Genomic DNA, 12,493 nt, shown 5'->3' on the forward strand with positions numbered 1-12,493 from the left:
TATTCAATAAATTGCTTTACACAGACATGCTTTATATTGTTTTTGTGGTTTTAACCTATGTTGTGTTTAAAATAAATGGAAAAATTAAAATATGATTGGAGTTTTTACTATTTTTTACTGCTATATTTGAGTTACTCCACATTAACAGTCTTATCATAACATGTATTCTTACCAGTAGCAGCTCAAAACCAGACCATTTACTGCATTTCCTAAAGCCATGAAAGAGTTTTGGTGCGGCCCTCCGCAACCTTCATAGTTTCTCATGTGGCCCCTTGGGAAAAATAATTGCCCACCCCTGTTTTAGAGGCTGTAGTGGGCTCAGTTTTAAGCTATACGTTTAAAAACTGACATGGCCATTTCCAAAGGTATATATATAGGTCGAATATCTAAATGAATGGGTTCTATGGATTCAAGTCTCCTCTTTCCAAACATGCCCACTTTATGCTAATCCCATGCATGTTTGGCCAAAAACTATTATTCAATGAACCCATTTTTATTAAAGTTTGGTGATTTGAGTCTGCTACACACTCAAATTAATCTTCAGGTTCCCATTTTTTAGATGAGGTACAACTTCTATTGACTGTTGACCTGCTATCTCCCCCTAAAAATCCACTGTCCCTCACCCCCAATTCATTATAAAGGGGGTACAAAAGGGTTAAAGTCACCAACAACTGCCATAGCAAGTGACAACACACCTTATACCACTCAGCATTATAAAATGATTTGAACAGCACATTATGAGCATTACTAAGCACACAAACATCCATGTACTGAGCTCTCACAAATGCAATATCAGAGACGATGTTAAAGGAAAAGAATATAACATTTCTTTTACTTTAGGGCCCTCAGTTGTTTTAGTCTTAACTTCAAACAAGCAGCACAAGAACAAACATTCCTACTATTTCCTAAGTGTATAATTTAACCACAATAAACAACTCCAATCACCCATTTATCCATTATCCTCCAGTTTATATACACAAACAATCATTTACAATCACATTCACCCCTACTGGAAACCAGAGCTCCCACTTAACCTCACCCACACGTCTTCAGACTGTGGGAAGAAACAAGACCACCCATGCAGCTCCATGCAGAAAGGCCTCAGCATGAGGATGAAAACCACATTTAATGAAACAAAAATTAAATTTGTTTCAATAGATTCCTAAAGCTCAGACTTATGGTTTGCTGGTGCACAATCACACGCAGTTTTTGCACAGTTTGACAGCTTATATAATACTAGGCTTCTGTAACTAAAGCAGCTATAATCATAATCAGTGGTGGAAAAAGTAACTAATTTCATTTACTCAAGTACTGTACGTAAGTACAGTTTTGAGGTACTTGCACTTTTCTTGAGTATTTCCATTTTATGTAACTTTATACTTCTACTTCACTACATTTTGAGGCAAATATTGTACTTTTTACTCCACTACATTTAGCTGACAGCTTTAGTTACTTTTCAGGTTGAGATTTCACATTAAAACTAATGATACATTTAAAACGATTAGACATTTATTCCATTAAACCTCATAACAGTATATTAAGTAGTTAAATTGAGTCCTATCTGGACAACAGAAATAGCTGCTCACATAAATGCATCAATAATAACAATCCAACAATATAATTGGAATATATAAAACAATCTAAGTGGAGCCATTCTGCATAATGAGTACTTTTACTTTTGATACTTCAAGTACATTTTGATGCTGATACGTTTGTACTTTTACTTCAGTAAGTTTTGAATGCAGCACTTTTACTTGTAGTGGAGTAATTTCACAGTGTAGCACTAGTACGTTTACTTAAGTAAAAGATCTGAATACTTTTTCCACCACTGATACTAGGATTCTGTAACTAAAGCAGCTATAATCATTATTTACACAAGTGATTGTTTTGCTGTAAGATGTAAAAAACAAAAGGGACTTGACTGCCAGAGCCTTACACAGTGACAGACTGAGAGTGATTGATAGCAACAAGGACATGTAAGAGCAGCATAAAGCCAAACGTGTGAGGAACTTACCAAAACTGCATCATTACGCCTCTTCAGACATGAATCTGCCCGTCTCTGCTTCAGGTGACAGTGGTGCTGCTCACTTATCTGTCCCACCTGAGTGATGGATAACAGCATTTACAAACGCCTTTCTCCTCATAGCACACATTCTGACTTGTCATTTTCAGAAAAACGCAGGTGTTAATAACATTAACGTCACCTGTCTAGGTGAATAATGTCAAGAAAGTTATTAAATGAACGATTTGAATGTTCCATGATTGATGGATAGCATTAGCATTATTACACAAACTATAGTAGTTAATAATAATAATAATAATAATAATAATAATAATAATAATACATTTTATTTATAGGCACCTTTCAGGACTCGCCTTACAATAAATAATTAAAAATAAAGCTATAACAATAAAAACAGCAATGGCAGTAATGATAAACAACAATAAAACAATTACAAATAAGAACAATAATGAAAGCAACAATGACAGTAATAATAAACAACACTAGAACAGTACAGGCAAAAATTGGCAACATTAATGAAATTATGAATATATTAGGGGTAGGCCAGTCTAAACATTATATGAGCTAATTAGCAAGTTCACTTTTTGTTTGTTTTTATTTAGCCATTTTCCATGTCTAGATATCAGCTCTTAAATTAAACTCTTATGAGCTATTTTTGTTCTTATCATTATATTTGTCCGAACAAATGTACCTTTAGTTGTACCAGGCATTAAAATGAACAAGAAAATGAAGAAAACAAGGGTGGTCTAATATTATTTTCCATGACTGTATGGTAATGTAAAATATTACAGATGACAGTGTCTATATAATTGAGTGTTAGATTAAATATACCATTTGGTTGATGACTTTATCTCCAGCATCTTTTACCACTGTCCTATAAGTGTGTTCATTTTTAATGAAAGCGTTTATTTAACCCATTTGTGCCTGCAACTGACATTTTTAATTTCCTTTGGTGGAAATGTTATGTTCTGAGCAGAAATGTGTAGTTAAGTGAGTTTTTTTCTTCATCATACTATTTCTCTGTATGCTGTTTTTGTAAAAGATTATTATTTTTCAGGAAAAAATTGGAAAATGGCAAATTTTTTGGTGCATAAACTCATAACAAGTTGAATAATAAAGATATGCCCACATATACGTATACTGTAAAATAGACAATCATATCTTATATGGAAAACATTTAACAAACACAATGTTAGCGTTTTCCTAAAAAAAATCCCTACTTTTAATATTTAAAAATGTGATTTTTTTTTTCTTGATCAGAACATTTTTAAATATTATATTATATTACATCGAGAAAACCACGGAAAACGGCTAGATAACTGCTCTTAAATCAAACTCTTATGAGCTATTTTTGTTGTTATCATTATATTCGTCCAAACAAATGTACCTTTAGTTGTACCAGGCATTAAAATGAACAAGAAACTGAAGAAAATCAGGGTAGTCTTATCATTTTTTCCACAGGTGCTGCTGTCCTCCCAGCTGTTAAAAACTAACTTTTAGTACCAAAGTAGCTTCGGACAACAACCGTTGAAAATACAAACTCACCGGAGGTTTTATAGTTCGCTTCACGTCCATTACAGCCTGAAGTAACAGTGGCTAAAACCTTTCCCGCTGTGAACAGGTGGGCTGCAGGTGAAGTCAGTTAAACTCGATAACGTGACAGCTGCAAACTCCTGTCAAAGATGGCGCATGATTATTGTCCTGGCTTGTTCTGGAAAGCAGGTGATGGCTGCAGGAAAAGTTGGAGTTTCCTCCAGCTTCCCTCTGAAAATGTCAAATATTCTCCTCCAGGTGACTTCCTTCCTGTTCGTAGTCCCAGTAGGGCCGGGCGATATGTCCCAATATTTCTGGTAATTTCATAAACAGGCTAAACGGTCTATATCAGGGCTCTCAAACTCAAATTACCTGGGGGCCTATGCAGGCAGTATCAAAATGACCCAAAAAAAGACACAACATTTCAAAAATAAATAAATAAATAAATAAAAGACACAAAATTACCAAAAAAGACACAAAAATATTACAAAAAAAGTCACAAAATTATTTAAAAAAAGACACAAAATGATTTAAAAAAAGACACAAAATGATTTAAAAAGACACAAAATTACCAAAAAAGACACAAAATTATTATTTTTAAAAGACACAAAATTATTTAAAAAAAAAAAAGACTAAATCATTTTTTATTTTTTTTAAACACAAAATTACCAACAAAAAAAAGACACAAAATTATTTTTTTTAAAAAGACAAAATTATTTTTTTTTAAAAGACACAAAATTACCAAAAAAAGACAAAATAACCAAAAAAAAGTAATTAAAGGGACCTTCCACACACATCACAGTAAAGTGTCATTCATATAACACTCACATTAAACTTTCATATCAAGGTGAGGGCCACAACAGTAAAATGCTTCATGCAAATTCATGCATCAGTTAAACACAGCCACTAGTAATGTAGGTGGAGATTGTATGTATATATGTCTTTTTGTGTATTTAATGCCAAATTAAGGGCTCAAATTAATATATTTTCTAACATATGCAGGCTTATTTGGGTTTTGTTTTCAGTGGCCATGTATCCAGCACCTGTGAAGAACTCAGGATGTGCACACACATATTTTTATGCTTAATGTGTGTGACCATGCAGTATACCTGACCATAACATTTACATAATATCTAAATTATGAACCTTGTTGTTTCCGACCTTTAGATGAGATGAACAGCATCAGCCCCGATTGCATCATGTTTTATAAACAGCTGAGTCATTGTTTGTAGTTTTTTCTGGACTGAACAAAAAGGTGCATCTGATAAAAATAGAGTGTACATGCTAGAGATGTATATTTTCTTTAATCTCATATCTTATCTGGCATCCTTTATTCAGTGCGATGCCTATCCTAAAATCCAAAAAATCCTGACTCTCAACTCCCTCACTCTCTACTTTAATTGCTTTCTCTCTTTATAGTCAGAGAAACCATTCTGCATCAGCATCTTTTCATCCACTTTTCATCTTCTTCCATCCATCCATCTTACACATTCTTGGCCTACAAGCACACATACACACACATAGACACACACACTCATTGGCACACTCACACAAATACACAGCTGCAGGACGCAGTCTGTCTTTCTACCTTTTTTTTTTACACTTTCTGAAACTGTCGGCTGTCACAGAACACCTACTCACTTGCAAATATACACACACAAACACAGAAAAACACAAGCTAACATATTACATTGTGTATTTAGGAGCATATGCACACAATCTGACTGATCCCATTCAGATTTTTTCAAGTAGAAGTCGCTGTGAAGCAAAAGATATAAAGACACAAAGCAGTAAAATTCTCAGACGACCCTTTGAAGACTGTCGGCAAATAAATTAAGAATACTAAACTTTTCTCCACACGCGTTTTCTTTTATTCCTCTAGTGATGTGCTGCAAATTGATGCCTGTAACAGTCACAAGAGCACACACAGCACACAAGACAAGCAGAGGAGAGGAGTAAAGAGAGGAGGGAAGCAAAGTATAAGCGGGATGCCGCGGGTGTAGAGAGTTGTGAGAGACTTTTTCGGGCGGGGAAAAAAAAAAAAGACAAGAGACAAAAAGAGTGAGAGGCTGAGTCTAATAAGAACCAAGAGACGGCGTGCTGGTGTCTTGTGGTGCCATTTGAATACAGGGCAGCAGCAGCTGGAGTCTGTGTCGAACAGCTCTGCACTTCACACAGCATCACCATCAGGAGAGCATAGCGCTGGTAGTACTCTGCTGGAGTCTTACGCTGCTTCACACACTCCCACAGACCAGCATATGTGTGTGTGTGTGTGCATGAATGTAGGAATGACTTGGAGCTCCATGGTTCTCATTACTCAGCCACTGTAATGTGCTCGCCTTTCTAGCTCTCCGTATTGGGGCTGGTGTTCCCACTGTTGGCTTACAGAAAAGGAAAGGACCGGCCTCACCTCTGTTCTGAATGCATTAGCACACATCACATTTTCAATCTGGACCTCAGCACAGGTTCCCAGCAAGTCTACTGAATAGCAACAGAGTGTATGCATGCAAGTGTGTGTGTAAGAGAGAGAGAGGAGGAGGAGGGGAGGAGGAGGGGGCTGTAGCAGGAGTTTAAAAATGCCCGTACTGCTGTTGGCTGCTGATAAGTTGTGTTATGAGAAACTGCCGGGGCAGACAGCAGGGTCATTAGCATGACTGCCAGATTGAGAGGTGTAGAGGAAGGATGTAGGAAAGGAAGAGAAGGAAGGAGGGAAAGAGGGAGGACATTTATTACACCCAAGTTTCCAAAGTTTTCTGGGGAAACAAGCAGTGAGCATGCAGGCGTCAGCGCACATATCATCCAAATAAAAACATGATCCTCCGACCTTTCACTCTCTGTCCTCAGACACTTCACCACTCGCTGATTGGCTCCTCTTCAGTCCACAACATCTGCTTCAGTTAATCACAACATGGTCTCACAGGAATCCGTGAAATAGCCACGGATTTGCTTAATTCAAAATCCGTGGAATAGCCACGGAATCACTCAAATTTCTGTGAAACTGACACGGATTTCGCTACAATGCAAGTTAATGACAGTCATATCCCGTGGCTATTCCAACATACAAAGTGATTATGTACATTCATTGAGTGAATATTTAGAAAATAAAACATATATTTCTCGCTAGAAATGTGATCAAAATCCATTTTTATGCAGAAACTAAGTCAAAATATTTATTTTTTTCACTAAAAATGAGAGTCCGCCATGTTTTTTGTTCTGACCGCCGGGACCTTGAAAGTCACGTGACTTGGAACAAACCAAATCCGTGGCTATTTCACGGATTCCTGTGAGACCAGGTTCGTTAATCATCTGCCATCTAATTTCGCTGTACTAAGTACTTGTACTTGTACTGTGCAATGACAATAAAGGGGATTCTGATTCTGGTTACTCATTTGACCAAAAGGAAACTAATCATCACAGCCCTACTTCTTGAGTACAGTTTTAAGGCACTTTAATTGAGTATTCCCACCTCCTTCCAGCTACTTTTAGACCATTGTTTTCTCTAATTTCTTGTTCATTTTGATGCCTGGTACAACTAAATGTACATTTGTTTGGACAAATATAATGATAACAACAGAAATAGCTCATAAGAGTTTAATTTAAGAGTTGATATCTAGACATTTTACATGGTTTCCTTGATAAGGATTTTGGTTAATATCACGACTGTATATTTGTGTTGCAGAACTTAATTCTTTCTGCCCTCTGATTTAACTTGTGGCCTTTTAAAACAACCTGACCCCTGGTTTGGAAACCACTTGTACTCATTAATATTAACTATTATCAGTATACAGTATAAAATAGTTAAAACTAGCTCTACAGCAACAGTAAAATGCAAATTCATGCATCAATAATAATGTCATATGCCTGTATAATGAGTGCTTTGGCATTCTGTCTTAGTACTTTCAGAGGATCTGAGTACTTATACACCTAATTGTAGCAGTTTTTTTAGTTGTATTGCATTCAAAACACTTTTAATTTTATGCTCAGGCGACCTGGGGACTGAATGTGACCTGAGGATTATTGTCTTTATTGTTTTGTTGCATTAAAATCCCCCTCAGTCTGCAAGCACAAGTCCACTCCATCATCTTTAAATCCACTTCTGCCCAAACATTCTCAGAGGCCTTTTTTGACAGCTATTACAAGACTTTTCTACTGCCTGGCGCCGTTCAACACCAAAAAGCCTGTTTATTGTTTTAATAGCAGCTGCTTCAGTATTCTTTGTGCTGTCGTTGCTCCCTTTAGGAACAACAAATCAAGAAAAATACAACTCGGAAGACGAAAGGACACGACTGGCCTGAAAACATTAAAAAGAAAAAGAAGAAAGGCAAACATTAATGGAAAGGCTAATAAAGTCTACATGTCCTCAGTGTTGTGAAGAGCTTATTACTGAAATATCATGAACTGGTTCAGGATGCTAGAGCAGGCTTTTATTTTCTCAAATCTCATTTTGAAGAACCGTCTGCTTTTCAGAGTTATTTACTCCGTTCTGTTACAGAATGAAAGCCTCCTCTGAATATGTTTTTATATTATTTGACCAAAAAAGTACAAAATACTCCGTATAGTTCACGTTGGACCAACACATAATAAAGAAGACAGAGGACAGCTTAGTCCTTGTTGATTCCTCTGCGGACTCTTATCGAGACCAAAACACAGATTGCTTTGCATACTTTTTTTGTCACAATGAATGAAATGTCAGATATCTGTGATCGAGACCCCTATGTTAAAGATGCTTTAACAGAAAGTCAAAATTGCTTCTCTAAATTAGTTGGTTTAAGGCTCCTGTCCTCCACTTCCAGTGCAGAGTTCAGACATAGAACAGATTATCCTGATCCGCAGTGTGATCCTATGGGAAGGTATATAAATAATGTCACTTGATGAAAGTGTTTCAGTGTTTCAGAATCATGAAACACGTCATTTTACAGCCACATTCTCATTTTCAGCTTGTCACATACAGATGCAAGATCGCAGTTTTAAACAAATATTAATATTGTGAATTCAAACAAAACTAAATGGTTATGTTTAGGAAAACATTGTGATTTGGCTTAAAATAAGTAAATTAACTTATACTCATATATATATATATATATATATATATATATAAATTAGGTAGTCAACATAAATAAATCAGCACTGACTTTTGATCTTACACGGGACATGAACATCATGTTTTTGTTTGACCCATCCTCCTGCCTGTGCGGACTTTAACGCTCTTTACATCACCTGACTTCAGGAGTACTTGCTCTTAGCCTCTAATTTTGCAGCAACTAAATTACTTAGTTATTGTAGGCACGTTTCCATTAGGTACTTTTCCCTCCAGTGAGCCGCTATGTGTGACTTGGGAAAGAGGATCCGCCCAATGTCACCAGGTAGTAGCTCAGAAAGTACCTGCCTCAGGTACCTCACGTGATTCATTTGCAGGTGCAAACTGGACAATTAGGGGTTAACATCTCCTGCTCTGCTGACTGCAGCTGGGAGAAGGTCGCTAGATTTGTCGCTAGTCGCTTTTTTGAAAGAGTCTCTATAGAGCAGGGGTCTCAAACTCAAATTACCTGGGGACTGCTGGAGGCAGTATCAAAATGACCAAAAAGAGACACAAAATTATTTAAAAAAGACACAAAATGACCCAAAAAAGACACAAAATGACAGAAAAAAAAACTAAATTACTTAAAAAACACACAAAATGACCCAAAAAAAGACACAAAATGACAGAAAAAAAACTAAATTACTTAAAAAACACACAAAATGACCAAAAAAAGACACAGAATTACCAAAGAGACACAAAATTATTAAGAAAAAGACACAAAATGACCCAAAAAATACACACAATTACCAAAAAAAGTAATTAAAGTGACCTTCCACGCACAACACGGTAAAGTGCCATTCATATAAAACTCACATTAAACTTTCATATCAAGGTGGGGGCCACAAAATATCGTCACGAGGGCGTGGATCACGAGGGAGTTTGAGAGCCATGCTCTAGAGGGTCTGAATAGTCACTAAATATAGAGACAAAGTCGCTAAGTTGGCAACACTGCTTGCCGCGTCGGTCTGTTGTCACATTAACTCCGTTGGTTAGCCGCTACAAAAGTAGCTGTATGGGAACAGAGGCCGAGGGGAACTAACTAGTGGGCGGAGCCAAAACACTCAGCCGCTTTCCAAAAAGTGCTCAGTGGAAACACCCCTATTCATACACCATTTGATGATCCAGTGGCCTTAAGAGGGCGGTGGTTTGTTAATGCAAGTCATTCACCCTTTATAGTAATGGATGACTTGTGGCTGAGGCTCTCCATGTTTATCTCCCATATTTGTCACTGTCACTTAGGATTGATGCTGCTTGTTACCTTCAGTTTGCTTTCTTTGAATCTGCAGCCATATCCATAACCTATAACTGTCTAACCCACTCGTAGTTTTCCTTCCAGTTTTAAAAATGTTCTTTCTCCATCCAAGCAGTGTTGACAGGCCCGTCTCCAAACTTAGAATGATGAACCAAACTTTATTAAAACTTGTGTCCAGTTAACACCATTGCTCTGTGACGATGGCAGGGTGATGGTTTTATAAGCAAACTTTTTTTTCCACTTTTTTCAAATCCTTATTAGAGTGCTTTACATGTGTGTTTTTGGTTAGTAAAGTTAGCTCATTAGTCTTAGTGATATAAGAAAGCCAGCCAATTAACCCTTTGGAGTCTGGGGCTATTTTGTCCATTTTTTTTTTATCCTTTTCATCCTGCCTGTATACACCACTTAAACACCTGTTGTTGTGTCTTTTTTAGTTATTTTGTGTCTTTTATTAATCACTTTTGGTTATTTTGTCTTCTCATTTTTGTGTCTTTTTGGTCTTTTTGTGTCATTTTTTTAGTCATTTTTGGTAATTTTGTCTTCTCATTTTGTGTCTTTTTTTAGTCTTTTAGTCCAACATAGAAAGAGATTTTGAATCTTTTTTTTAACTTTCAAAACACTATCATGCTCAATAAAGAATTTTAAATGTTGCAAATGTGAACAAAGGTGTCAAATATAACATATAAGAGGGTTCCATCCAGTTCTATCATTTTATACTAAATATATTTGAGCTTGTCTCCAGTTTTACTTGGTAAACTGAAACTGGCCTCATGGAGTTTACAGCCAGAACTTTAGAGGTAAATTTAGTCTGGATGTCATGAAGAAGTCTGAATGCTTTGGAGCTTTTGGAGACTCCAGAGGGTTAATACCACCACTAAGAAAAATATTGCTACTTGTTGTCATGTGGGGAACCATAACACGGATACTGGACCTGTTCCGAGTGCGATAAAAACTCGGACTGAACACTAAACTCAAAACTGGAGCCTGCCACACCTAAACACAAGTACAACAGCAAGACAAAACGTCATTACAACGTCACAACTGTCTGGTTTGTTCTCTAACACTAATGAGCAAGTGAAAGAGAGAGAGTACCCTGATTAGTCTGGCAGCATCAGTGTCAGACACTCAGCGGGGCGTCCACAGCTCACTGTGTGTGTGTGTGTGTGTGTGTGTGTGTGTGTGTGTGTGTTGTGTGTATACTCAAGCATTTGTATGACTGCCAGTCTTTGCTGTTTTTTTTCTCCTTTCTTGCCATTCCTCTCTTTCTCACTTTCTTCATCTTTCTCCTCTCTCGTTCTCTAAGCTCCAAAAACTCTGATCCCTGCATTCGCTCAGTCTGGCAAATGACTGCAGGGGCTGACAATCCACTGTCAGCATGCGCCGCCACAGTCAATAACGCTGTCCCATGTCACCGCACTACACTGGCTAAAGCTCACATTTCTTATCCCCCCTAAAAACGGCTGCTTAACAGCCCTGCTCTGCCTTTGCCAATCCTGCTAAACGCATCGCCATATCCCCCTCGTGCCCCCCTCTGGGACCCCACCCTGACTCGTTTTTGGTTCTCCAAATGACCAGAACATCCTTGTGGGTGAAGTGAATGCTGCATATTTTAAGGTCAAGACGATAGCACCCGTTGAAATTTGGGACCAAATGTGATATGCTTTTTTTTTTTTACGATGCCCCTGAATTCTAAGCAAGCGATGGGTGACTGATCTAGCTGTCTTACTGTAACAAGACAGGGTCATGTACACTCCAATTGCATACGCGCATATACACGCATGCATGCATGGGGGTGTAGAGGAGCTCAGACAAGTGTTGCCAAGAAATTGTAGTCTCCACGATAATCCACTTCTTCTCTATCGTGTTCCATTAACCTCACAGTGTTCACACCAGTAACGCCTTACTGTAATCTGATTACTTTTCTCAAGTAACGAGTAAAGTAAGGGATTAAATTGCAAAAAGTTTGACTTTCCCGCAAGCAGGCTGCGTCACTGCGATACTAAACCGCAACTTTGTTTGTGAGAGTGACTCATGACGATCACGTATGAGCGGTGAGACGTCAGTGGTAACAAGCAAGTATGACAACAAGAGATGGAGAGAGAAAACTTCATAGTCAATAAGACTGGACAGATCATAATTTTTTAACCTAAAGATGTTATCTCAAAATTTTAATCTAATAACAAAACAGTATGCTTTATAACAAATCTTATGCTTCTGATGGGAAAGTTTCACATCCACAAGATGAAGTTTTCCAAATCCCTCCCTAACTTTAGTGTTTTCACAATAGAATTGAAATTTTATATTGAAATTTGAGAGTTGAAAAACTTATTTTCAGAAACCCCAGAATAATATAAAGGGAAGCACCTTATTCCCTATGTGCCTTATTATGTTATTATTTTATATATATATATATATATATATATATATATATATATATATAATTCTACAGATACTGTAAGTGACATTTTTCTTTGTATGTCTTGTTTATATACTGAATGCCTGTATTTCCTTCATTGTTAATAAAGATCTGGAAAAAAACAAAAAGAGAGCAACAAATGGAGAGTGGGAGAGAGCAGGACCAGGCAGCGTTTAATGCCTGGAAGTA

The 12,493-nt window shown here is 37.1% G+C and overlaps 1 long non-coding RNA gene across 2 annotated transcripts in view; it reads right to left on the bottom strand.

Moving 5' to 3' along the window:
- The window catches only part of LOC131976122 (uncharacterized), a 121,334-nt gene extending 117,445 nt beyond the window's left edge, over positions 1 to 3,889 (bottom strand). For both annotated transcript variants that reach the window (XR_009394779.1, XR_009394780.1), the window contains exons 1-2: positions 3,569 to 3,889; positions 2,015 to 2,101 (exon numbers count right to left, since the gene is read on the bottom strand). This is a non-coding gene — a long non-coding RNA (uncharacterized LOC131976122). The remainder of the gene's footprint in view (positions 1 to 2,014; positions 2,102 to 3,568) is intronic.
- Positions 3,890 to 12,493: the final 8,604 nt, after the last annotated feature.

Source organism: Centropristis striata, chromosome 8 (genome assembly GCF_030273125.1).
Source record: "Centropristis striata isolate RG_2023a ecotype Rhode Island chromosome 8, C.striata_1.0, whole genome shotgun sequence".
Classification (NCBI taxonomy): domain Eukaryota; kingdom Metazoa; phylum Chordata; class Actinopteri; order Perciformes; family Serranidae; genus Centropristis; species Centropristis striata.